At 41.4% G+C, this 24,945-nt stretch overlaps 1 long non-coding RNA gene across 1 annotated transcript; it reads left to right on the top strand.

Moving 5' to 3' along the window:
• The first annotated feature begins 233 nt into the window (after positions 1–233).
• Positions 234–18,897, top strand: LOC145722877 (uncharacterized). Its single transcript, XR_014147454.1, has 4 exons — positions 234–380; positions 13,368–13,446; positions 15,098–15,934; positions 18,025–18,897. It is a non-coding gene; the product is annotated as an uncharacterized LOC145722877 (long non-coding RNA).
• Positions 18,898–24,945: the final 6,048 nt, after the last annotated feature.

Below are 24,945 nucleotides of genomic sequence, written 5' to 3'. Positions count from 1 at the left end.
TTGTTATTCTTGGCCCTGCTCCTTACACCTGCTGGATCTCAAGCTCATCACCTGCCTCTCTGAGTCTCCATTTCTTCTTTCACAAAATGGGACAGGAAATACCTGAGATATTTCTTCTGTAAGGCTATTAGAAAGATTAGGTGACTCATAGGTAGTGCTTCTATTCGGTCCTTAAAAGCTGCAGAGCATTGAATGGATATGAAAACATTTTTCATTCTAACTTCCTTCTGCATCTTTGAGCTGTAGGCTTCTATTCTTCTGCCATCTTGATCTGGGAGCTCTGGTGGGAAAAACACCGAGGTGGAGTATATTCCATATAGGAAGCAGAGAATGGAGACGAGGAAAGAATTCCCGATCATCTGTTGGAGTAAGCAAATGAGGTAGGTGTTTCTCCTCAGCTTTTGTCTAATTTTACCTTTGAGCCTTGAAAAGAAATTTCCCACTGGTTTCTTTACCTGTAAAATGAGAATAAAACCATCTCCCCTCTTCTAATTTCATAGAGATACTGTGGGAATAAGCGACTCTTGCCAGCTAAAAGCTTTAAGAGTCTCAGAATGCAGGTGTTAAGGAATGGAGCAGGATTTTGCTTCCATGTTCTGCACGGAGGTGGGTCAGAGTGGCTCCGCGACATACTCTTCAGAGCAGAGCTTCTCTCTGTGAATCAAGAGCACCTTCTGTTGGCAACTGAGTCTCCTGAGTCTCAATAGTAGAGGTACATTTCAGCATTGAAGCAAACTTACAGGAGCCTGAGAACAGAGAATAAGTGCTTATTGACTTGAACAAACCATAAGTTGGAATATCTGCCCCTTCTTCCCGTCACAATTAAAGCCTATATAATGCTGTGTCATGGCAGTGGTTTGAAAGCATAGCAGATAAAGCCCTATTCGGAGTCCTGGGGTCCAGAATGTAGCATACTGCCGGGGAGTAGGGGTTTATACTTTGCAATGGAACGCTTTGACAGGAATCCCTTTTCAGACATTTACGAGCTGTGTGGCTTGGACAAGTCCTTTAACGTCATCTGGTACCAGCCTAACTACCCCTCATTTTCCAGATTTCAGCATCTGCACTTGGTGTTTGTCTACATATTTCTCCCAGGTCAAAAGCACTGACATACCTGTTTGTATTAACCAGTTGGTAGGTCAGAGATTCTAAGATTATGAAAATGCAGATTCCCCAGGCTCCCTTGGAGGTGACTGTAGCTGGTGAGGGGCCCAGGAATCTGCATTCTTAAGAAGCACCCCTGGTAAATTTGATGCACTTGGGCTGAGATGAAAATACACTTGATTAACATAACTGGCACCCAGAATAGTGTCTGATACAAAGAAGGCATTCAGTAATCTTTATTGAATTAATGCATAAATGGTGGCCTAACCTATCCATATCAGGAAAGACTGCCTTGCCCAGGGGAAGTATAAAAGCTTACTGGTTGGAATAAGTCTTTATCTAAATATTAAGGTCTCAGTTTCCTGTTAGGAGGAGAGGAGACATCTACTAAGAAGCAGGGTAGAAAGCCCTGGAATTTTAAAAGGAAACCAGTGACACAAGACCCTTGTGACTGGCTTAGGATGAACCACTACTTCTCTCTTTGAGAAGCATCCTCTGTTCTCTCTCTTCCCTTACTGGTTCTTGATTTTTACTTAATTCATAACTCTGATGCTGGTATCTGCTCAATCCTGCTCTTGGTATCTCCGACCATAACTGTTCTTACTTTTCCCCCTTGTCCCTGTAATTCTCTGCCAATCCATTGCCTTTTCTAACATTTCACTGACATTGATCCAGTTTCCCTACACCCTACCTAATGGCTCATGAATTCAGAGTTCTTTGTATGTGGTTGCCGGTAAAACAAAGGACACCCAGTTCCATTTGAATTCTAGATAAACCACACATCTCTTTTTAGTATAAGTATATCCCAAACTTTGCACAGGACATTTATAGTAAGAAATTATTTTTGGTACTTCAAATTTAACTGGGCATCCTGTATTTTTATTTGCTGAATCCAGCAACCCTATCTCTGGGTGATCTTGCTTTGTGCCTTTGGTTCTTGTTAATCTCTTGATTGTCAAAGTTAGCCAGCCTTCTGCTCACTTACTCTGTGTTGCCTTTTCACATCTGTGTCTACCAAAAGTTTTCATCTTTCTACATTCCTAGTCTTTCAATTTGCATCTTCCTGATTCTTGTCGCCTGTTTTGGTTTTAATCCATTGTTCCTCTCCACCCAGTGTTGCCTGCAGGGAAGACTGCTCTAGATCCCTGTTTCTAATGTTAACGTAGTCTCTGAAATATACTCGGATACTCTGATGTAGGTTTTCTCCCCATGACTCCTACCCAGTTCCTAGTGCTGGAAAAAAAAAAATAGGGGCGGGGTTAGGAGCACCAATCTCGTTGCAAAAGGGAACTGAGCTGCAGTGGCCTAGCACTTAGTACTCTTGCTCATGACCAGCAGCGATTGCAAAAAGCAGGGATGAAAGCAGGGATGCCCAACCTGCAGTTCTGTTTCTTACTTCTTGGAAATCGGGAAAGAGGAACTTGGACATCGATGGAAGATCTTGCTCAAGATCTTGAAGATGACTCTTTTTTTCTTTTTCTCATTCCCCTGATCCTTCCTGTCTATCATAGTTCCTTCATCTCTTCACAACCTAATGATCATTTCGTCTTTTTTATTCACTTGTAATGTGTTACCTGTATGTGATCCATACAAGGCTTGCCAATTCGCTACATATTTTCTTACTGTCAGAGACTATTCTGTTTTTACTTAATAGTAGCCAATATTTATTCAGTTTCTTCTAAGTGCGACCACCGTGCCAAGCATCATATTATATAGGTGATCTCATTTCAACCTTACATCATTCTTATTTCCTTGATATAGAAAACAGACAAGCAGATGCATAAAAGTTAGCTGACTTTTGCTAATTTACATACTTTGGTGAAACCAAACTTTGAATCCAGCTGTAGCTGATATCGCAGCCCTACTTTTAACATTATGTTGTATTTCCCTCTGTGTAATTTACACTAGGTTCTAAGAGAAGTATTACTGGTTATTTAAACTATTTGTGTATCCTTCAAGTTGGGAGTCATAAAAGAATCAACTGTAATCTGAGTTTGGAAATCCAGGCTAGAGAGACTCACAGTCTCCTGCAAAATCATTTGTGCCTCAATTTCTGCCACAAACTTTTCCTGTTAGACTTTTTTTCTTTTAACTGTTTGGCCTTGACCTCTCCCAGAATCTCTCATTCATAAATACACCTTTGACAGCATCAACTGTTGTCCCCATCATTGGTGGATATTTCTTATCATGTATAACTAAAGTGGCCCTCCTCTGCCTACCCCCCCAAATATTTTTCCTTCAGCCACAGGACTTATAAGATTCTTGAGGATCAGATTTAAATTTGGAGCGGCGAACCTACTGAAACAGTTCACTAAAGTTGGGAATGTTCCTGAAATAATAGGATTCTTTTGTAATTCCACCAAAGTCCAGAGAAAAATACTTCCCTCTCTTTCATAAGCACTACTTCTGGAAGACATTGACTCCATATTTACCCCTGATAGGAAGCATGATAACGGCAGGGGTGGCCTAGAGTTCCATTTACCAAATTATCACCCAAACCCAAATCCATTTGTATTTGCATTATCTCTGCTCAGAGGGTCATCTTGCCTCCAAGAAGCAGCATGATTTTTTGTTTGTTTGAATAAAGGGAGGGTAAGGAACAGCTAAAGTTACAAGGGTATTTTATTTATACTATTAAAAATTTCTCTGTGAAAAATTCTGCTATAATCTTAAAATCTTATATATTTTCTGGAGAATACCTTCCTTACTGGGTCCCTCACTCTAAAAGCCGAGGGACTTATTATTCTCGTGGGATAATGCAGAGCATATCTTCTCAATTCTCTTTGGACTTGGCCTTTCTGGTTAGCTTCAGACTGAGATGTTGAAGCCCAACATAAAGTACATGTATGATTTGTGAAACTCAGGCTAACAGAAAAGTTTTAGGAAGAAATAGTGTCTGCCTACTGAGTGCACATGCATGCATGCACATCACGTGCATACATACACACACACATGCACATGCACACTTTCTCAAGAGCTAGTGTTCTGGGTTACCAGGCGAGCAACTTATCCTGAGGTCCAGCCTGCACTTTGAAGGCCAACTTTCTAGCTGTTCATCAGGTATTTGAGCCCATGATCTGGATATCACTGAAATGTGCCAGGATGTCCAAATCTCTGTGATGAGGTCCTCCTTGCAAAACCGCAGATGTGAAAGCTGGCCTTTTTGTAATGCATGGAAATATGTGTCACTTCTCAAGTGATGTACCCTCAGCAAGACATACAGACTTCTGTTCTGTTCACTGTGGGCAAAGTTCTTGGGGCTCGAGGAACTAGGCGACAGTTCAGCTGAAGAAGGTCATGATCCAATTAGGTAAATGGAAGAAAGAAAGAATACCTCCACTTAGAATCTGGGAAGGAGGAAGAGCTTTATGTATAAGTCATAGGATGGAACCTGATGTGGTAATTTAAGGAGGCAGAAAGCCATATTGGTTAAGAGCCTTGGTTGCCTGGATGTGAATTATGGTAATTATGGTTCTACCATTTACTACACATACGTCTACATTCCAGCACTCTAAAGGCTTCTGTGGCCTATAAAATAAGGATATTTGTATCATACAAGGAGTGGTTGGTGCCAGGATTAGATGAGATAATTATGTAAAGTGCTTAGCAAAGGGCCTGGGATGTAATAAGAGATGAAAATGATGGTGATTGTGTCAGTTTACTATTACTGTGTAAGAAATTACCACACATGTAACTACTTCAAGCAACACAAATTTATTACTCACAGTGCTAAAGGGTCATAAATCTGGCTTGGCTCAGATGCGTTCCCTGCTTAGGGTTTTACCAGGCTGAAATCAAGGTGTTGGCTGGCCTGGGCTTTTTTCTGGAACCTCCAGGGAAGAACCTGTTTTCAACCTCAAACAGGTTTTGGCCAAATTTTGTTTTCTGTGGGTGAAAGACAGAGGCGCTCTGATTCCTTGCCTGCTGTTAGGTGGAGGGCCTCTCTCAGCTCAAGGCCACTTGAATTCCTTCTCACGTGGGTGCTTCCATCTTTGAGCCAGCAACACTGTGTCACATCTCTCTGTGCTTTGAAGCTCTTTTACTTCCTCTCCTGCTACTAGCCAGAGAAAACTCTCTGCTTTTAAAAGGGTCACCTGATTGGGTCAGGCCCACCCAGATAATCTCTGTATTTTAAGGTCAATTGACTGGGGGGCTTCAACGATCTGCAAAATCTTCCCAGAAGTTACTCCATCAGTTCTTGTTTTAATAACCAGGGGACAGGGATCTTGGGGAGGGTGTCTTTAGAATTCTGCCTGCCACAGTGAGGATGAGGTGATGTGGATCAATGACTAAACTTTGACTGGTCTTTGCATATACAAAAAGAGGGCTGAAGCTAAGCTTGGAAGCAGACAGTAGAAACTGACCAATTATTCTGCATCAGAAAGCAGAATTCCTTATTTGCTCTGAGAGGGCAGGGGAGAATTGTAAAACAAGAACTGGATGGGGAGGAAGAGAGGAGCTAAGTCACATGGCAGGGAAACTGAGGAATCAGGGTATTTCATAGTATATTTGAGGGGTTTGTTTTTGTTTTTTGGTGTTTTGTTTTGTTTTGTTTGCCTATTTGGCTTCTCCAACCTTCCCATGACAATGCATGTGATGAGCATTCTGGGAAACTGTGAGAAAATTGAATTTCAGGGCTGAGATGATCTAAGCACTACACGGATTCAGTGGAAGAAGGAGCTCCGAGCTGGGGGCGGCCCTGGGAATCTGTGGAATCTTTAAATGGACATTGCTTTCCCCACACATTTAGAGTGAGGGTTTGTTGCAATCTTCCCTGATCTTCTGAGGCACAGCGGGCTTAAAATAGTATTTTGGCTCCTCGTAAAACATAAGGCTGGGCAGGCAGCTGGGTGTCATGAGGCCCAGCCCCCTGTGATCTGGGATGAGACTGTGCAGGTATTTCTTCCAATGTGTTCATCCATTCACTCAGTCATTTGGCAAACATCCTGTAGTACCCAATATATAATATAAGACACTCTTTTAGGTATTGGGGATTGAGTGTTGGGCAAAACCGAGTTGCTGGTGTCCTGGAGCTCAGCTCAGTTGGAGGAGATAGAATAGGTAGATAAACAAACAAGTGCTAAGTAATATAATTTTAGTTAGTTACAAGTACCAGGGGAAAACCAAGCAAAGTAAGAGAATAGATGCTAAGAATAGATGCCCACTGTATTGGATGAGGTGGTCAGGGAAGGTCACTCTGAAGTGACAACAGAAAAGATTCTGAAGAGATCAGGGAAGATGGAGAAGTTGGCTGTACGACCTTAATTGAGGGGCCCAATGGTTATGGGCCCCAGGAGGGGGGGGAGCAAGAAGGGAGCCCCAAACAATTCTATGACTTGTATTAATTCCTTTTTTGCCAAGCCTCCTTTAAACTGCTTAGGTAAATGCTTCAAGAAGGATTAATTATTAATGAAAGTGTGTTCTCATTAGGTGCCTGGGAAAAACCACAACTGTCATGACTTCCAAGTATCCCCACATTGCCTGGGAGATCAAAGTGACCTGTCTGGGGCAGGTGGGGAATGATATTCTGAAAGGCGTCTCACCAACATTGTTTGGGGACTGAGTTTAGACTCCCTTCACTAATCTTGTCAAAAGGGGGATGGATTGATTGTATCAATTAAGTTTAGCGATCCTCTCTTACCCTCACCCTACCCCCTCTGGCCCTAGTGTTTCAGAGCAAGATAGAATGGGTTTTTGTTAACATAAACCAAATCTTAGATAGCAGAGCGTTCCATGAATGCTGGCTTGGGCTGAAACACTAGAACAGACAGCAGTGGGACAGAATGGGGATATCTGTGCTCATTTCCCGGTAGCGCATGCCAATGACGTCATGACAAGAGGCGCCAGAGGGTGAATGGGAGGATGCTGTCTTTATTTAGAAAGCAAAAACTGACATGAAACATTTTATCTAGAGAGAAGTGAATTAAGGAAAAGATAGCATTTAGCCTAATTGTAATTCTCTTCACCAGATGCTGAGTGCTGGGGGAACAAGGACACCATCGTGTCCCCAGCATCTAGCCCAGACCTGGCATGCTGTATGGACCCAATAAATATTTGTGAACTATGTGAATGGTGAATGAGCCATAAAAATTTATTTTTCTACGTGGAAGAGCTATTTTTGTGAGAATGGGAGTAAATAATTATCTACTGTTTTAAAAGATCCACTATAACAATGAAAATCCTGGGTGCAGATTCAGCACCATGAAGGGAGAATTTTATAATAATTCAGATCATTACAAAGAGAACTCAGGTGCCTTAAGAGAAGGGGGACTTCTCGACCTTGAAAGTATTCGAACGGGGAACAGATAACCTCTGTCAGCTGTTCCTCCATTGAACAAGAACTTTCTCAAGGAGACATTTAGGATCACTTTAATTATATGAGTCCCTGGTCCTAAGTGTGGGACATGGGCAATATGCATTCTGGAAAGTGTGAAATTCCCCAAGATAGTGGCCAGGGGTATTACTCTGATAGAGTTTGAGAAGATACTCTAATTAAATGAGGAATATCATGCAGCCATCTGACACCCATATAATTCCTGCTCCCCATCATGCCTTTCCTGAATCCCTGGATATCACTCTTTTAACATGATTTCTGTTCTTAGAGTCCCAGAGTACCTCCCACTAAAATCAGAATGTGGCAGAATTTCGCATTCAGCAGTAGTTGGCATCTACCATCCCACTGAATGATAGAAGGCTTTCCTCTTGCTCTTCTTGCTCATGGCCTGTGGATGAAGGATCAATGAAATGAGTTTGGGGGCAGAAAAATACCCTTGAGGTGCTGTGGCCCAATCCTTTCCCTTAGACCATTTGCTTTTAACTCTCCTTTGAGCACCCATTCAGCAAAGTTAATAGCCGCAAGCTCTTCAGGGGAAGGTTTGTTAAAATCATGTCCAAGAAAATAAATATAATGAATGAACAATCTCTGGAGAAAGCCTTGACATTTAAAAAAATGTAAATTAGTCTCACAAGGATCTGCTATGAAATAGGCAAAGTGCATTAGTACAAATGAGATATTTTTACGGCGATTATAGGAGCCATCTCCTGGGGACCACACCTGAACTCTTAAAAGCTGAACCAAAACCCAGTTGTGTACCCAGGAATCTAGCGTGACAGATTTGAATGTATTCACTAATAACTCTCCTCACTCCATGCCTGCATTTCAGTGCACGGTTCCCCTGTTGTTCAATGAGCTTTGATACAAGGATGCTGGAGCATGGCTTTGAACTCCTCTGAACCCAATTATACCCAACCATTTGGAAGTGCCATGGCGGGATGATGGTAGAAGAGTGCTCTCTGAACTAGCACACAGAGAGTTCAAGAAGGAGTTGACTGCAGCAGGTCTGGCAGCCAATTCATACGTGGGGCTGTGCGGCCGATGGCATGGCTGTCTGCCAGCCTGCAGCAAGGTTGGAGCGTATAAAAGGGAAATCCAATTAGCTCACCAAAAATGGACTGTGCAAAAGCAAGGGGCAGCTGGCAGCAGCTTCTCCTCTTTGATTTGCACGAGAAATGTCTTGCTCCAGCACGTGGTCCTTGCGCTGGGTGAGGGTGTGAAAGGAGTGTTCTTCCCCCCACAGGGAGGGGAGGCATTTTCCCTCCCCCGAGCATTTCCCAGCTCTTCGATCATAATGCAAGTCAGTTCTCCAGGTGAGGATCCCAGCCTTTCTCTCTCCAAATCAGCTTGGGACCAATTAAGATGACCCCAATAGAAAAAAGAGGAGCCAGCAAGCAGGCTATTGCTCTTCTCCCAAAGGGTAGGTGGTTGACATGGTTTCCTTTCAGACAAAGGGCATGGCCCCAAAGAGGAGTATAGTACCCAGGATTAAAAAAAGAAAAGAAAAGAAAAGAAAAGAGGGCTTTTGTGACCAAGCTCTAAAAAAAGGAGCTGTATTTTATTTATATCATAAATCTGTTTTGTTTTATGGTCTGACCATAAACCTTAAAATGACATTTTAAATCTGGACTCCGTAACATGGGTCTGTTTTAGTTGATTGAAGCGGACCTGACCTGCAAACCCCTAAAGTAGTGTGGCCATTCACACTTGTCCTCTTTAAAGTTTGGAGGGGTCACAGGGTGAGGAGCTTGAATGGTTAATTTCTCAATTTTGCTGGAGGTAAGAAACCACCGAACCTTTAAAATGCAGCATTCCATTTTGTTAGACTCCCGGCCTCTTCAGACAGTGGTAGGCAAAATGGTTTTTCCTAAGCACCCAAAATATATTACAGATGGTGGGTTGTCCATCTTTAGATTGAGGAAGGGGAATAGGCAAGTATTTCTGTGATGGGAACATTCCCAGCGTCTGTCAAGGCAGATGTGCTCTTGCCTGGATGTTGCGGCTGTAGGGCCGGCGGGGGGCGGGGGGGTGGAGGGATGGGACCTGCCCCCAGGCCAGCCCAGGGCTCGCATGGGGGATTGGACCAGCCCATCCCCTGTGGTCTGTCATTTGGGTCCCTTTGCCCCATGGCTCCTCAGCACACCCCTCTCTGCCTGCTGCCTCACTTCTCTGTGCTCTGCATCCCACCTATCAGTTTTGGTAACCCCCATCTTCCCCAATTGTGTGTCAACCCCAAAGAGAGCCCTTCAGCTTTTGAGCTTTGAGAAGAAGACACAGGAGCCCATCCCTCCTGGAACCACCAGCACCTTGCTAGTTTTGGGGAAACCAACCCTTTATCTCCTCTTTTTGGCCTTTTATTGCTTCTATGTCAAGCTTTCCTTGATAGATCTAAACTCCCCAAGTCAGAATGAGTGATCGTCTTATGGTGTTTTCGATCTCTCTTTTTAGCTCTACAGTAAAAAGCTGATAGTGACCTCGTTCATTCGGAGTGCCCAGGCTCAGAAACAAAGAATTCTTAGTATGGGAGTGTGGGAAATACCTCTCATTTACTTCTGCATGAATTAATATATTAATAAAATTTTCTGCCATGTTGATATCACCATTTCTTTATTGTGTGGATCAAAATGAACATCTTTGACTCCTTCCCCCTTCCTTCCAATACATGAGAAACAGCTACAATCTTTCTTCTACTTTTCCAGTGTGGCTCTTACACATTTCTTGTGAGATAGTGAAGACTTTCTTTGATCCAGCCTGCTCTCTGCTCTCGTTCCGTTTCGTTGCGCTCCCTACCTGTGGCCCTTCTCCATTTTGGCGTATCATATAATAATGGTCTCAGCTCTTATGTGCCAGGAACTGGGCTAAGCTCTGCACAAATGACCTGAGTGTGTCTTTGCTAGTGCCCCAAGGGTGAAGGATTGGTTTTGTGCAGACAATCTTTTGATTTTCCTTTAGTTTTCTGGAATTTGCTGTGGTGTCAGTTTGCCTACTGCATAAAGTCCAAATACCTTTAACACCCCCCTCAGCTCACATCAACTACCTAGATTTATCTAATAGTTACTACCTCTAGGACAGAGCCACTGAATGACAGAGACTTCTCTGACTTCCCTATATTTCCTTTGGATTACCCATGGTTTTGTTTTTTATTTGTTTGTTTTATTTTATTTTTCATGCTTATCTTCTGCTACTTTTTTCTCTTGAGTGGTCTTTTTTCACCTTCCATTCCATCCTCCCCTGGGTCAGTCCTACCCATCCATTGGTAGACACTGCTGGTTTCTCACCAGATATTTCTTTCACCAAATATTGATTTTCTCTTCTTTCTTACCAATAGTCCCCCAACTGTGTTTGTGTAGAAATAAGCCTCGTTAAAAATATTTCCATCCTCAGAGTCTCTTGCCTTCTGGGTTGGTCTTGTCATCCAGTTCAGGCTGATACAGCAGGAGCAAGAGCTTATGAAGGGCACCTGTGAAGCTTTTGCTTTCTCAATATAATAAGCACTGCTCCTTTGGCCTAATTGTTCCCTTCTTTCTGCCTGGAATGTGGCTGCCATGCCCAGAGGTGAAGCAGCTATCTTGCAATCAGGAGGAAGAGAGATATATATTAAAGATGGTGGAAAAGAAAATACAAAGAGCCTGTGGTTTGGGGTGACTTCCTTGAATAGCTGCACCTGTACTGGACTGCATATATCCAGACTTTTTATTTCATAGAAGAAAAATTGAATTCTCTATGTGGTTAAGTCATTGAAATCTGGTTTTTACATTCAGACAGATACAATCCTGACACACCATCCTTCGAGGCTAAATTCAAATGCTACATAAATTATGAAAACAACCACCATAGTCTAAATATATTATGGAATAGTGAAGTAACCTCCTAATTTCTCCTGCTTCCACTCTTTCCAACAATATTCCTGCTATATATTATCTACTCTGCAGCCAGAGTGAGACTCTAAAAACATATACAAGGTCTTGTCATTCTCCAGTCAGCAATCCAATCACCCGATAACTTCCCATAATCATGCTTAAAATAAAACCCAGTGTCCTTCTAAGTATGACAGTGCCCTCTACAATTGGAGCCTTGCTATGTCATCCCCTATCACTCTCCCTCTCCCCCCCTCCCTTGGCATCCTTACAGTTCTGTGAATAATCTGAGTGTGTTCTAACACCAGATTCCTTGCAATTGTTCCTCTTTCCATCACTCCCCTAATTCCTTCAGGTCCCTAGTTGAATATCAATCCTTAGACAGACTTCCTTGATGAGTCCCTATAAATACCACACTGACCTACACCCTTCCTGCCTATACCATATTATTTTTTTCATAAGACCTATCACTATTTATATATTATGTTTTTATTCACATATTTATTATTTGTCTTTCTTTTTTTAAAGATTTATTTATGAGAGAGAGAGAGTGGGGGAAGGGACAGAGGGAAAGAATCTCAAGCAGACTCCCAGCCAAGCGCTGAGCCTGATGTGGGGTTCAATCTCACGACCCTGAGATCATGACCCAAGCCAAAATCTTAACCGACTGAGCCACCCAGGTGCCCCTATTATCTGTCTTTCTTATTAGAATGTAAGCTCCATAAATCAGCGACTTTGCTTTATCCACCACAATATCTCCAGCACTTACAATAGTGTCTAACACATAATAAGTGGTCAATAAATAATTATGGAATGAATTTTGGAAGGAAGGAAGGAAGTCGGTCACACATCTTGGTTGGGGACTTGAAATAGTTGTAAGTTCCTTAAGTAAGAGAAAATGAAGGACTGATTTAGGAGCTGCAGTTTCTCTGAGGATGTTTTCCCAAGAATAAGTGACAATTACTTGAGATAACATCTCCCTGGGTTCCTCCTTACATCAGAAGATGGTAAAAACACCTTGCTCTTGCAGTTGCTAGAGGGAGTGGTGTTAATGTTGCTGCAGCAACGATACATCTTATGTAAAATCTCCAACTTGCTACAGATGTGGTAGCCAGTTTAAAAGTTTTCTTGGGGATTCAAAAATATATACTGTCTTCTAATTTTGCTTAACCAGTTGCTTATGGCTAATAACAAACTATACACATAGTGCTAAAACTGTTTTTGAACTTTGTCCCCTCGGGGGAAGACCAAAAGCACTTTGCCAGAAAAGTGTTCCAAATGTGAATGACTGTCATAAGCTCTAGCGCCGTTGATCTAAGATTGTGAAGATGAGATTTGTAACACACTAAATAGAAAATAACTTTGTGTCTATTGATGTGGTACTCTCTTGCTCTGGCTTCCTGTTGTTCCCCTCCCACCCAACAACACACACCCACACTCCACAGGACGTCTTCCGGTTCTTCCAACGCACCATATTGCTTCCCTCTTTGGGGTCTTCAGCATTCTGTTTCCTCTGCCCAGATACACCCAGATATTTTCACAAATAACTCCTTCCTTTCCTTCACATCTCTGTTCATATAGTACTTACTCAGGAGGCCTTCCTTGACCATCCACCCTAAAATGCCTCAAAATAGCAACTCTTTCCTGCCCACATCCCTTTCCTTTCCATCTTATGATCCCCTTCATTTTTTTTTTATAACACTGTTTGCTACCTGTCACTCTTCATATATATATTTATTTGCTTACTTATTTCTCCTTGATGAGAATATAAACTCCATGAGAGTAGGGACACTTTTTTGTTGACTGTTTATAAGTAACCTTCTATTATATAGATATGTAACCATTTATTTATCCTTTCAACTGTTGATGGATATTGGGGTTTTACTCAGTTTGGGGTTGTGTTATAAAGCTTTTACATTTGTGTACAGGCCTTTGTGTAGATGGATGTTTTTATTCTTTTTGGATAAATAACCAAGAATGGCATTACTCTACCATTTAGTAAGAGTATTTAAATTTATAGAAAACTACCAAACTGTTTTCTAAAATTATTCTAACATTTTACATCCCACTAGCAATATATGAGTTCAAGTTGCTCCACATCCTTGCCAACCCTTGGAATTCCAATCTTCTTGATTCTAACCATTCGAATGGGTATGTAGCATATTTTATTGCAGTTTTGATTTGCATTTCCCTGATGACTAATGACTTAGAGCATCTATCTCTTCAGGTGCTTATTGACTATTTGTATACATTCTTTCATGAAATGTTTATTTGTATGTTTTGCCCATTTTTATTGAGTTGTTTGTCTCCTTACTCTTAATGTTTATTAAGACTCAATGTAAGAGCAATTACATGAAGAACACTGTTGTTGAAATTATATTCCTTATATTCTTCAAACATAGTTTCTTGTCTAAGGACTATTTACCTCTTCGCTATAACTATTATGAGCTTTTCATTATGAAATGGGAATTATATTCTCATGATATATCCAATTTTGCCTTGGACAGAGGAATTTCAGTGCTGAATTTAATGCTCAATGAGGGAAATTATGTTATTCTAGATTTTTGGTATGTGTGTTCATTCTCCTACATGTTTTTCTGGTTTTCTGTTAAGTGTCTTTGGTTTTACTGTGCACCAGCTTGTAATTAAGCAGTTTCAAATTTCTTTTGAAAGTAAATGGCATGTATCTCAGTTTCTTCATATTCAAATATGAATAATGCTGTTTCTGACCCAACACAAGGGAATGCTAGAGATTTCATTAGTGCCCTGACGTTGTTAGAATGTTTTTGATCTTCTTGGAATAGTTCAAGGTGACCTTTATACAAAACATGGGCACTAAAGTCATTATTTTCCTGTGTTTCTCTAAATAATTACTTTTTACCTTGAATAAACAATCCTTTATACTTAAAGGAGCATTTCTCAATATAATATATAGTTTTATGCCTTTATAAAAGTATGACATTGTTTCCTAAAACACCATATAAAAGAGTATTTGAATTAATATCTCTCTTTATAGATAAGATTTTGATGTCTTAAACATCGTTATGTTTCTTATAACCCTAAAAGAACTCCCTGTGCCTAGTAAGGTATTTAGTACACGTTTCTTAAAGAAGTGTTAGGTGAAGGAGTAGCAGTCGTTACTGACTTTTGGACACCAGACGTTCATTTGTGCAGACACTTACCCACCCAGTCTGGGGCAGACCTATGTGAACTGCCTTCAGGGAGCTGAAGAGAGACAGACAGCTGGAAGGTACAACCATAATGTTCTCCAAATGCAGCTTTATTTCAAAAACTAGCGTGTCCACGTAGTGATCAGACGGATAAAACAAATAAGAGAGAGAAAATGCAAGGAACTGCCACTGCTCAGGAGCAGAGCTGGACAGGAGGAAGAGCTGATGGGGAGGAACAGAGGCCCCAAGTCTGCGGCTCTATTGTGTCCTGGCGTTGGATACCAAGGGTTAATCTGCCAGAATAAAATCAGCATGAATACTGCCAAAACAGCCTGAGCAGACCCTCAAGTAAGTAATTAATTCTAGCTGCTTCCCACTCTCTAGCTTTCATCATTCTTAATGTTACCTAATTGTAAAATTATTCTTCAAACCTTCCTAGTATAAAGGAAGAAAATGCCCAGATCTAGCCTGCGTTTCTTGAGGGCATGGGTGCCTCCTGCCTCTTGGTGGAAGGACCCAAGATGCTGCTAATTAAGGGCGGACGAACACTTGAGAACTTTTGATCAACTTTCGTAAAACAGCCTACAAAAGAGTTCTGGGAAAGCTGTGTGCTTTTCCGTGTGTGTCCACAGAGCTACAAAGCCCAGGGAGGCACGGGGCTGAATCCACAGCTTCCCTGGCCTTCGGACCCTCACAGTGACCTTGACGGACCCTGAGATGGGGATGAACATAAAGGACAAACATGTGAGGAGCAGAGAGAGATTCCTGGCCTGGCCTATAGTTTCTGCTGCCATTGGAGGTGAGAATAAGGAAAATCTTGGGGACTGTTCCACCTCAAAATATGCCAAGGCTTTCAATGTCAGGGGTTTTAAATTCTTGTCAGTACAGCCAGATAAATAAAATCTTCACTTTTAAGGGGATCTCTTTATCCCTCGCATCTTCTTCCTTGAAACATGATGACTTTCCTGCAGACAAAGGCTTTTCTCTTTCCATGACTGTGGCAGGAGGGACCAAACTGTCTTTTCCACTGTGATTACCTGCCTAGGCTGTAGGCCTTGAGGTCTCGAGGTAGCCTTGGCAACATAAGCGCAATACACTATTAAAATAATGACTATTTTCTTCAGTCTAGTTAAAAAATAGAAGGGACAGCCTTGGATGGCATTCTGGTCAGGGGGGAAATATCTCATGTGTCTCTGGGGTGAGATATAAAACTGAGGGCTTGACCTCTTTTGGCCATTAAAGACCTTCGGGTCCTCTCCTGTCTCTTTGTTCCTACGAGAGTAGAGGTGGTGTTAATTCTGTGCCTGGCTAAATTCTAACTGGGGTAATTATACTGTCACCCTAAATTCCCCTAGAGATTCAGTTAGAAAAGTTAGTCTTTGATCATGCTCTTAAATCCTACTGTGCTGGGCTTTGTAACATGGCAGGTGAAGAATGGCTGTTGGATTCCACATGCTTCCCTCTGCTGGGTGAGTGATGCTAATTCTATGTATGTATTCTGCTGAGAGCTTGGGGATCCTTCTGGGGGAAGCTGCTGCAGTAAGTATGAGCTATTGTTAGTTGAGTCTCAAAAAAAGAAATTGTTGTTCTAGGCTATGTTTCTTTGATAAATAGTAGTTAAACCTCCCAACAAATAATTATGAAAAGAATGGGGAAGATTGCTAGAAGTTTAGGGTTTTAGTTTGTGTGTATATATGTATATATGTGTATGTATATATAACATTATAATACAATATGTATAAATACAATGTGTATATGTAATGTATACATGTAATATACATAATGTATATGTATACATATAGTATGTATATAAATATATACATGTGTGTCTCTATATATATACATATATATATGTATATTCATATATTGACAGAACTGAAAGTAAGTTCTTTTACACATGCAACCCTTTTCATCATAAAGGTCTGATGACCTACTGGGTCACAGTTGTTTGTAACTGATGAACAGTATCCTATGCTGACATGGACAGTGAAATCTGGGATTTGGAGGTGGTACCTAAGCTGGACAGCTTTCAGGTGGTTTTGATTTAGAGCCAAAAATTATGGCTGGAGATACATTAGAATTTTGGTGAGGGATTCATGGAGACACTGATTATAAACTACAGTGAAACTTCCCAAATGCTAAATGATTAAACTATGAAAAGGAACCACCTAAGTATATAGAGTTTACAGAGCTTAAGGCTTGGTGAGAACTGAGGGCTTAGGTAAACTGTCTGGCTGAATGAGGATCCCACTTGTAACTCCAGTGTAATTTTGCACATAAAGCAACAGACACACTCACACGTATAATTCTAGGGGCAAACCTGAGCATGACACGAGAGCTCATATTTTTCAGTCTCTTTCTGTGTCTCCTTTTATTTTTTTTTTTGGTAACTAAATTCAAAGAAATAAATTAGCAGTTTCTATAATCCTCCACGATATATCAATAAAGGTTTGTTTTCGGGCGCCTGGGTGGCTCAGTTGGTTAAGCGACTGCCTTCGGCTCAGGTCATGATCCTGGAGTCCCGGGATCGAGTCCCACATCAGGCTCCCTGCTCAGCAGGGAGTCTGCTTCTCCCTCTGACCCTCCTCCCTCTCATGCTCTCTGTCTCTCTCTCATTGTCTCTCTCACAAAATAAAAAATAAATAAATAAATAAATAAAGGTTTGTGTTCTAAGTCAGAATATACAGCAAAAAAGGATAAAGCAGACCCCCATTTGTGATCATGGAAAAATGGTAAGAAACCCCTTTACAAAATTATATTTTTATATATAAATACATACCTGTGAAGGTATAAATTCCCAACTTTGGGTGGTAAGAAAAATAAGACTGGATGGTTATACCAAACTTTAATGGTATTATCTTCCAGTGGTTAGGTCGTGGTTTTTTTAATATCTTTTTTTTTTTAAAGATTTTATTTATTTATTTTATAGAGAGAATGAGAGAACACAAGCAGGGGGAACAGGAGAGGGAGAGGGAGAAGCAGGCTCCCCGCCAAGCAGGGAGCCCGATGCGGGGCTCGATCCCAGGACCCTGGGATCATGACCTGAGCCAAAGGCAGGCTCAGGCTTAACCATCTGAGCCACCCAGGCGCCCCAGGTCGTGGTTTTTTAAAGATTTATCTATTTATTTGAGGGAGAGAGTGTGTGTGTGTGTGTGTGTGTGTGTGTGTGTGCAAGCAGCAGGAGGGGCAGAGGGAGACATAATTCCAAGCAGACTCTGTGCTGAGCGCAGAGCCTGACGTGGGGCTTTATCTCATGACCCTGAGATCAGGACCTGAGCCAAAACCAAGAATCAGATGCTTAACTGCGCCACCAGGTGCCCCGGTTTGACCATTTTTATCTTTTTCAGTTTTGCTGAACATCGTAAGTTATATTTTATAACTATCAAGTGCTATGTAAAGTGAATTAAAAACAAGACCAAGAGAGAAAATGTAATCCCAACACATGACACACTAGTACATTTTAGGAAAGTAGAATTCATCGTATTGAACCGTATCAATTACTGGTCATAAAAATTGGTAGAGGATGGGTTTATTCTGAATATAGTGTTTTGTTGAATAGGAAAAAAAGAAAACACTGAAGAATTGCTCTGAATTGCTCAAATTGTCAAATGAACTTGAATTTGGAGGCTCCGAACAGAAATTTCAACAAAACCCTTCAACCTGACTTACGCTTCAGTGATCAGGTGACCAATGTCTTCTGCACAGACTTGAGTTGTGCTAAAGCTGCAGGAATCCATCCTCCTTGGGGTCTGGGAGCCTGAGAAGGGACAAGGAGGGTTGGGACAGAGACCTCAGGGGCCTTGTGGAGTTGAGACATTGGGGATCCTGCAGCTCCCCTGTGCTGCTAGTAGTAAATAATAAACAAAGTATCAAAGAAATGATAAAACGATAATCGGCTATATTACTCTACAGAATCTTATCTAAACTTCTACTATGAGAAGTCCCTTTTCAAATGTCACCTTAATCTTTGTCTGAAAATAGGTAAAAGAGCTGGATTTTAGCAAGTGCTTCTTATATCAAACAGTGTCCCAGGAGCTTTACTTGTATGAACTCGTTTAAAACTCAGAATGAGCCTAGCAGGTGGATTATGTTATTATGCCCTGGATAATAAACACTGGAACACAGGGGAGGTAACTGCTTTGCCCAAACTTAGACTCTTGAGATAAGTGCTGGAGTCAACATTTGACATTATCTTTTCACTCCAGAGCCGTGTACTGCACTGTTATTCTAGAAATTGTGGAGAATGAGAATGGTCTTTGAGATTTTTTCTAAGATTCTGTATCTTCATGTGTGAAACAAGTACGATAATGCTGACTTCAGAACTTTGAAAACTGCATCAGAAGGCTTCCCTACGCATCTGAAACAGGATTAGTTTTTTGTTGCTCTTAGGTGGGTAGGCCCTTGGGCACTAGGCAGGCCACAGTTATTAGCTGTAGAAACACTGTATCCAATCTTCCTTCTTTTTGCAAAAATCAGTATGGACCTAAGTAATGGTATGGGTTTCTAATCTGTTTTCTCCACCTTTTCTAGCCATGGTGACTCTATCAATTCAATGACCATGTTTCTCAAACAAACAAAAAAAACCTAAACACATGATCTGATCAACTATTTTTTCAAGGTTCTGAATTTATATATATATATTAAATTATTTATGGAATGATATAGAAGGGTATAACATTAATTATTTTTTTGTACCCTGAATGAATCACATTTATTGAAAATAATAATATTGCATGGAATTTAAAATTGTCCTGGGAAAATCTCAACCACATGATCACCAGACTTTGAGCAGATAGTATTCACTGTGCAGTCAGATTGGGAGGACATACTTACAGGGGCATCAGACTTCCTCTTCAAGAGTACATGTGTTGGGAAATTGCATGATCAGGGATCACAGAAAAAGTCAAAGCTACATTAGGGTCTCGGCTTCCGTACATCCATCACTCCAGTCCACTATTTCCACCATCCCGGAGTTCTCAACTGTTAACCCCAGAGGATATCATTGGCCTCCCGATTACCAATCACAGTGACAAATTTACATCTTTATTTTACTTGACCTCAAATATGAAAAAATTGTTCTTATTCTTTTTTGATTTTTATCCTGCGTTCCCCAGTAAGACTATTCTCTTCGGCCTTTGTTTCTAACCATTCACCTTCATCTCTCTGTATGGTGACTTCTCTTTTTCATGATCTAATATATTTCCCTGGCTTTAGTTGTCATTCCCAAAACATTATCCATGTTTTTTAAATGCCCCCAGACTAATATGTACAACTCTCTACTAGATGTCTACAGCTAAGATACTTGTTCTCAATTTTCTCTCCCTCTCCCTAACCCCTCACGTCAAATACATCACCAGGTTTTCTTTATTCTACTCTGGCAAGGGTCTTGCCTTAATTTATTCTTTATGATTGAATATGGTTCCTCTTTATCTTTTGTCTGGAATAAAATAACAGCTTTTAAATGATACTCTTTTTCACCCTCCTACACCATTCTCCATACTGTGGTAAGGTGTCTTCCTCATATTTGGAGTAGACTGCCATGTTGATGGCTCCCAATAAGGATGTCTCCAGTATTCCTGCCTTCGAGTGGTCACGACCTACCCTGACTCGGGGGTTGGCCATGTGGCTTGCTTTGACCGATCATATATCAGCAATTGGAGACTTGGTAAGTGCTGGCATTTCCCGGATTGTTCTCTAGAAGTTTCTCCTCTTGAATCCAGTCACCATGCAGTGAGGAGGATGGTCTAGAATTGGCCCTTGGCAGAAGAAGGGCCACATCATCGGGGAGGAAGTTCTGCAACCAGCAGTCAGCACCAGGACCCTAGACATGAGCAATGAGTCTAGGATTTCAGGCCCAGCTGAGCTCCCAGCTGAATGCAGTTACCTGGGGGACGCCCGCTGACCCCACATGGAGAACTGGCCCCACAGCCCCCCAGAATCATTACAAATTATAAACTGCTGTTATAGTAGCCGTGAAATTGTGAAGAGCTTTGTTATGCAGTAATTGAAAACTAAAACATCACATGTAAACTTAGAATCCTTTGTTGGTTTCTAATTTCCTCCGGGTGAGGTTAGAATTCCTTTCCACGTGTTGCCAGCCTTTCACATCAGGACACAGGCCAACTTCAGCGTTCCACCTCTGCTCTTGCCTCTCTTATAGCGCAGGCTCCACCGACCACACGTGGCTCCTTGTGGTGCTGATGGGCTGTGTCCTCCACATGAAGGGCCTTTTGCCTCTCTCCTGTGGTCAACCACTCACCTTTCCAAACATTATTCCAACATCACCTCCTTTGTGACTTTTTCCATGAAGCTAGTCACTGACTCCTCTATGTTCTTATAGCACTTAGTACATGCATTTTCTTGATTGCCCTCGACATATTTTAAATATTTGTTTTAATTATGTATTTCTTTTTTTTTTTTTTTAAAGATTTTATTTATTTATTTGAGACAGAGAGAATGAGAGAGACAGAGAGCACATGAGAGAGGGGAGGGTCAGAGGGAGAAGCAGGCTCCCTGCCGAGCAGGGAGCCCGACGCGGGACTCGATCCAGGGACTCCAGGATCATGACCTGAGCCGAAGGCAGTCGCTTAACCAACTGAGCCACCCAGGCGCCCTTAATTATGTATTTCTTTATTGATTTGCTTCTCCTATTGAACATCTCTGGCCTCAGTTTTGCTCTCACGCTTTGGCTGCTCTGATTCTATTGAATCCTGTTCTCTCTGACTGCTCTTCCTTCCCCCACCCTTTGTCCATACCTCCGTCCTTCACTCTCAACTGTTAGGTTCCCCCTTAGACGTCCCTGCCTCGGGTCAGCCGCTCCAAGCCCTGCAAGACGGTAGTAGATGCTCTTTCAATGAGCTTGGTTCATAGTGACTCTACTTACCCAAAGCTAGTTCTTATCTCACCTTCTCCAAAATGCCTCTGTACCTCCCGGGAGAACCAAAACTCTTAGAAACAGAGAGTGGGTCTTCCCTACCCTTGGGTTTAGAAGAAAATCCACCACAAAATGTGCCTCAATAGATATTTGTTCTAACAAAGCAAGAAATGAAGGAACGAATAAATGCTTGTTCTTTATACATACCAGGCACGCATCCTGGACTTTTAAGGACAGTTACATGTTCAAATGTTCTACGCCAGAGTCTCTGCATGTGCAATTTCACTTGCCAAATTTGGGATTGAAAAAATAAGATCTATATACCTATAAGAATAAAGGATAGTGGCGATACTGCCTTTCTTTCTTTGGACTATTTACTTAATGTAGCCTAAACTTGCATTAACTTTTATTAGCAGCCATATCATACTGTTAGCTTATAATGAAATTGTGGTCAAATAAAATCTCTAGGTCTCTTTCACATGAACAATTGTCAAAATGTATAAACAAACTGGTTGAATTAATAGCTGGGAACAGCTAATAGGGAAACCCTATTGCTTGAAATGCAATTCTTTCCAGGCCAAATGTTCACCCATCTTAACAGTAATTGCACAATGCATTTGCAGCTAAGGCCTCATTAAAACTTCATGCTCACCTGTTCTCAAGCAGCACTGAGGATGCATATGGGTTAGGGCAATGGCCAGGTGATTGCCTCCTGGGCTCGCCCAATTGTGAATTTCAGCTAGAGCCACAAAAGTCTGCGCCTTTGTGCCATGATTTATTATAGGGAGCTTGTATCCCAGGGGAGTTTAAGCAATTCAGAAGCAGCAGGAAGAGACAGGGAGGCAGGTGAGCAAAGAATTGAGCGACTGTTGCAGGTATTGTGACACCTTGTTAATTATTAACTCTGGTAGCAGGCTGTCAAGTTAACTGGAAGGGGAGGGTGGACCTAATTAAGTATCTAAACAGCATTTCTAAGGAGTAGACACAGTCCAGAAATGGGTGCTTTCCCTGGAGTTGGGCACAAGAAAAGCCACACACACCTTGAGTCCCAGGGAACCTGTATGTCATCCAGCAGCCCTTGTAGTCTGAAGTTAAGTTGTACAGACCTCGTGGTTGGACTTGGGGCATCTGCATCAAGCTGCCTCCATTAGAAAAGATGCTGTAGACTCGATGGCCGATTGCTAACTCAAGGAAAGATGAACCGTACCCAGAGGAGAAGGAAAAAGTAATTATTTGGACAACATTAGGGCAGTTGTTAGAAGGACCATTTTATTCAGGCACGGAGAGCACCCTGTGATCTGATCGCTTTTGTAAGGATTCCTATATAGAGCAACTCTCTTCTGCAGGAAATATTGATAGGGGATGTGTGATATAAGGTAGAGGGTCCGAAGTCATCAAGGGATAAATTCTAGAGGTTGGGAGAATAGAGAACACACTCCATCGGAGGAGGCAGAGAAGGAAGAGTTCCCGTGGGGATGCTCAGAGAGACACGAAGCCCTGCTGACCAGGTCTGCTTCCGCTGCTGGGGTCCCTTCGTAACTCTTCTGCATTTAGGGAGTCACCTGACCTCACTTCACCCAGTCCACACTTGTAGGATAAGGGTGACGTCTATGTCACAGAGTTGTCCTAGAGAGTAAAGAAAAACATAAACTAATTTCACGGGACAACTCTTCAGAGCGGGAGCTTGATCAACAACAGTATCTTACCCAAACCTGCCTTAAGCCAGGTATGAACTAGCAAATAGGATTTCCCGAGGAGGAGTGCCATCAAGACGTCTGGAGACCACTTCCTACAGCAATTGGAACTTTATATTATCTAACACATTTGACCACGCACTAAGCTACCTTTCTGCACTGACTCCAAGCTGGGCTGCCAAGCGTGCTCTTCACAGCTCGAATGGGCCCTGCACAGAGACTCTGATGCAAAGGGCATCTCCTAGACTTGTGCAGTGCACAGTCTGCACAACAGAACATCTGCTTGGGCTGCCCCTCGCAGACTGTTTGTAGATTTTTTTCTGTTTATGAAAGTGAACTGTACCTGTTATAGGAAACTCAAGAAGTATAGCAAAGCCAAGTGACAAAAAATTCAACTACTCATTAATAATCTTACTTACAACCTTAACATGTTGGTCCATTTCCTTCCATATTTTTTTTTACGTATTTATTTCTGGTTATTTACAAGCTCTATATTCTGTTCTCCCTTTCTAATCTTAAGTTTTTTAAAAATGGAACTAACTCTTTAATCATTAAAATTAAGAAAGAGAATCATTAGTGGCTCCCTTTGTAGGATGATAAATTCGGGTACCTTTCATTTCGTCCTATTCCTTAGTCTCTCATCTTTTGACATAATCTCAAGTATGAGAGTTAGTCACTCATAAGATTTTACATTATATATCTTCTTTTTAAGATTTGTTGTTTTGATTTTTACATGTCACAAAATGACATTAAACTCTTAAAACAAGGAGACATAAAAGTTTCACCACTGTGGTAGGTTTGGAACCCACAAGGAGAGATTACCAAGGTAACAAAATAAAACAATATTTAAAAAGTTATTTGAGAAATCGGAGGCCGGACTGATAACTCTGAGGCCATAGGTGTCTCTGTTATATGCAGTGATATTCAGAATTATACAATTTGAGATAAAACTGGAGATTTATATTGGGATCGTGTTGTTCATGCTTCCTTCTCACCCAGCATCACCAATAGTTACTGAGTAAATGGTGACTGGTGGGGCTCAGTTGTAAATATTCTTTTTTTTAAATCTTTTTTTAAAGATTTTTATTAATTTGACAGAGAGAGAGAGCACAAACAAGGGGAGCGGTAGAAGCAGAGGGAGAAGCAGATTCCCCGCTGAGCAGGGAGCCTGATGTGAGACTTGAACCCAGGACCCTGGGATCGTGACCTGAGCCAAAGGCAGACATTTAACCAACAGAGCCCCCAGGTGTGAAATATTCTTAAATTTCTTATATATTCTTATATTTCTTATATATTCTTATATTTCTTAATTCTTAATTATTTCTTAATTCTTAATTCTTATATTTCTTAATTATTCATAAACATTCTTAAAAATGCATTGTTAGAGTGTTCTACAGTTTACAATGCCCATTTATTTATTGCATGGCATTGACTCTCCATAATAACCTTTCAAAGTTCGGAATTCTTATGTTCATTTTTACATATGAGGACACTGAGACCCAGAATGGCTATTATTTTCCTAGGGCTACGAGCGGGCAGAGGAACCCCAATTCCATGCCTGAGGCATCCCCAAACCTGGATGCTTCCAGGGCAGGCATCCTACTTGCCTGTAAGAATGTTAGTGGACTCGAGTTCGGGGTCAAGGTTGTGAGTTGCTTTCCATATGTTGGAAGAGTCATGATCTTTAATTGAAGGGATCACATGACTTATCCATTCACTACAGGTTCCAAGTCTTACTCTTACTCTTAAAAGAAAGTCAGTAAGTTTACAAAGCAGGAAAGAATGTCCAATGGAACAAAGACAGTCTCTTCAACAAATGGTGTTGGGAAAATTGGATAGCCACATGCAGAAGAATGAAACTGGACCATTTCCTTACACCACACACAAAAATAGACTCCAAATGGTTGAAAGA

This window comes from Leptonychotes weddellii, chromosome 8 (assembly GCF_054177405.1).
Source record: "Leptonychotes weddellii isolate Sample4059 chromosome 8, ASM5417740v2, whole genome shotgun sequence".
NCBI lineage: Eukaryota > Metazoa > Chordata > Mammalia > Carnivora > Phocidae > Leptonychotes > Leptonychotes weddellii.
Note: the sequence above shows the minus strand (reverse complement) of the source record. Positions and strands in the feature narration are given on the sequence as shown.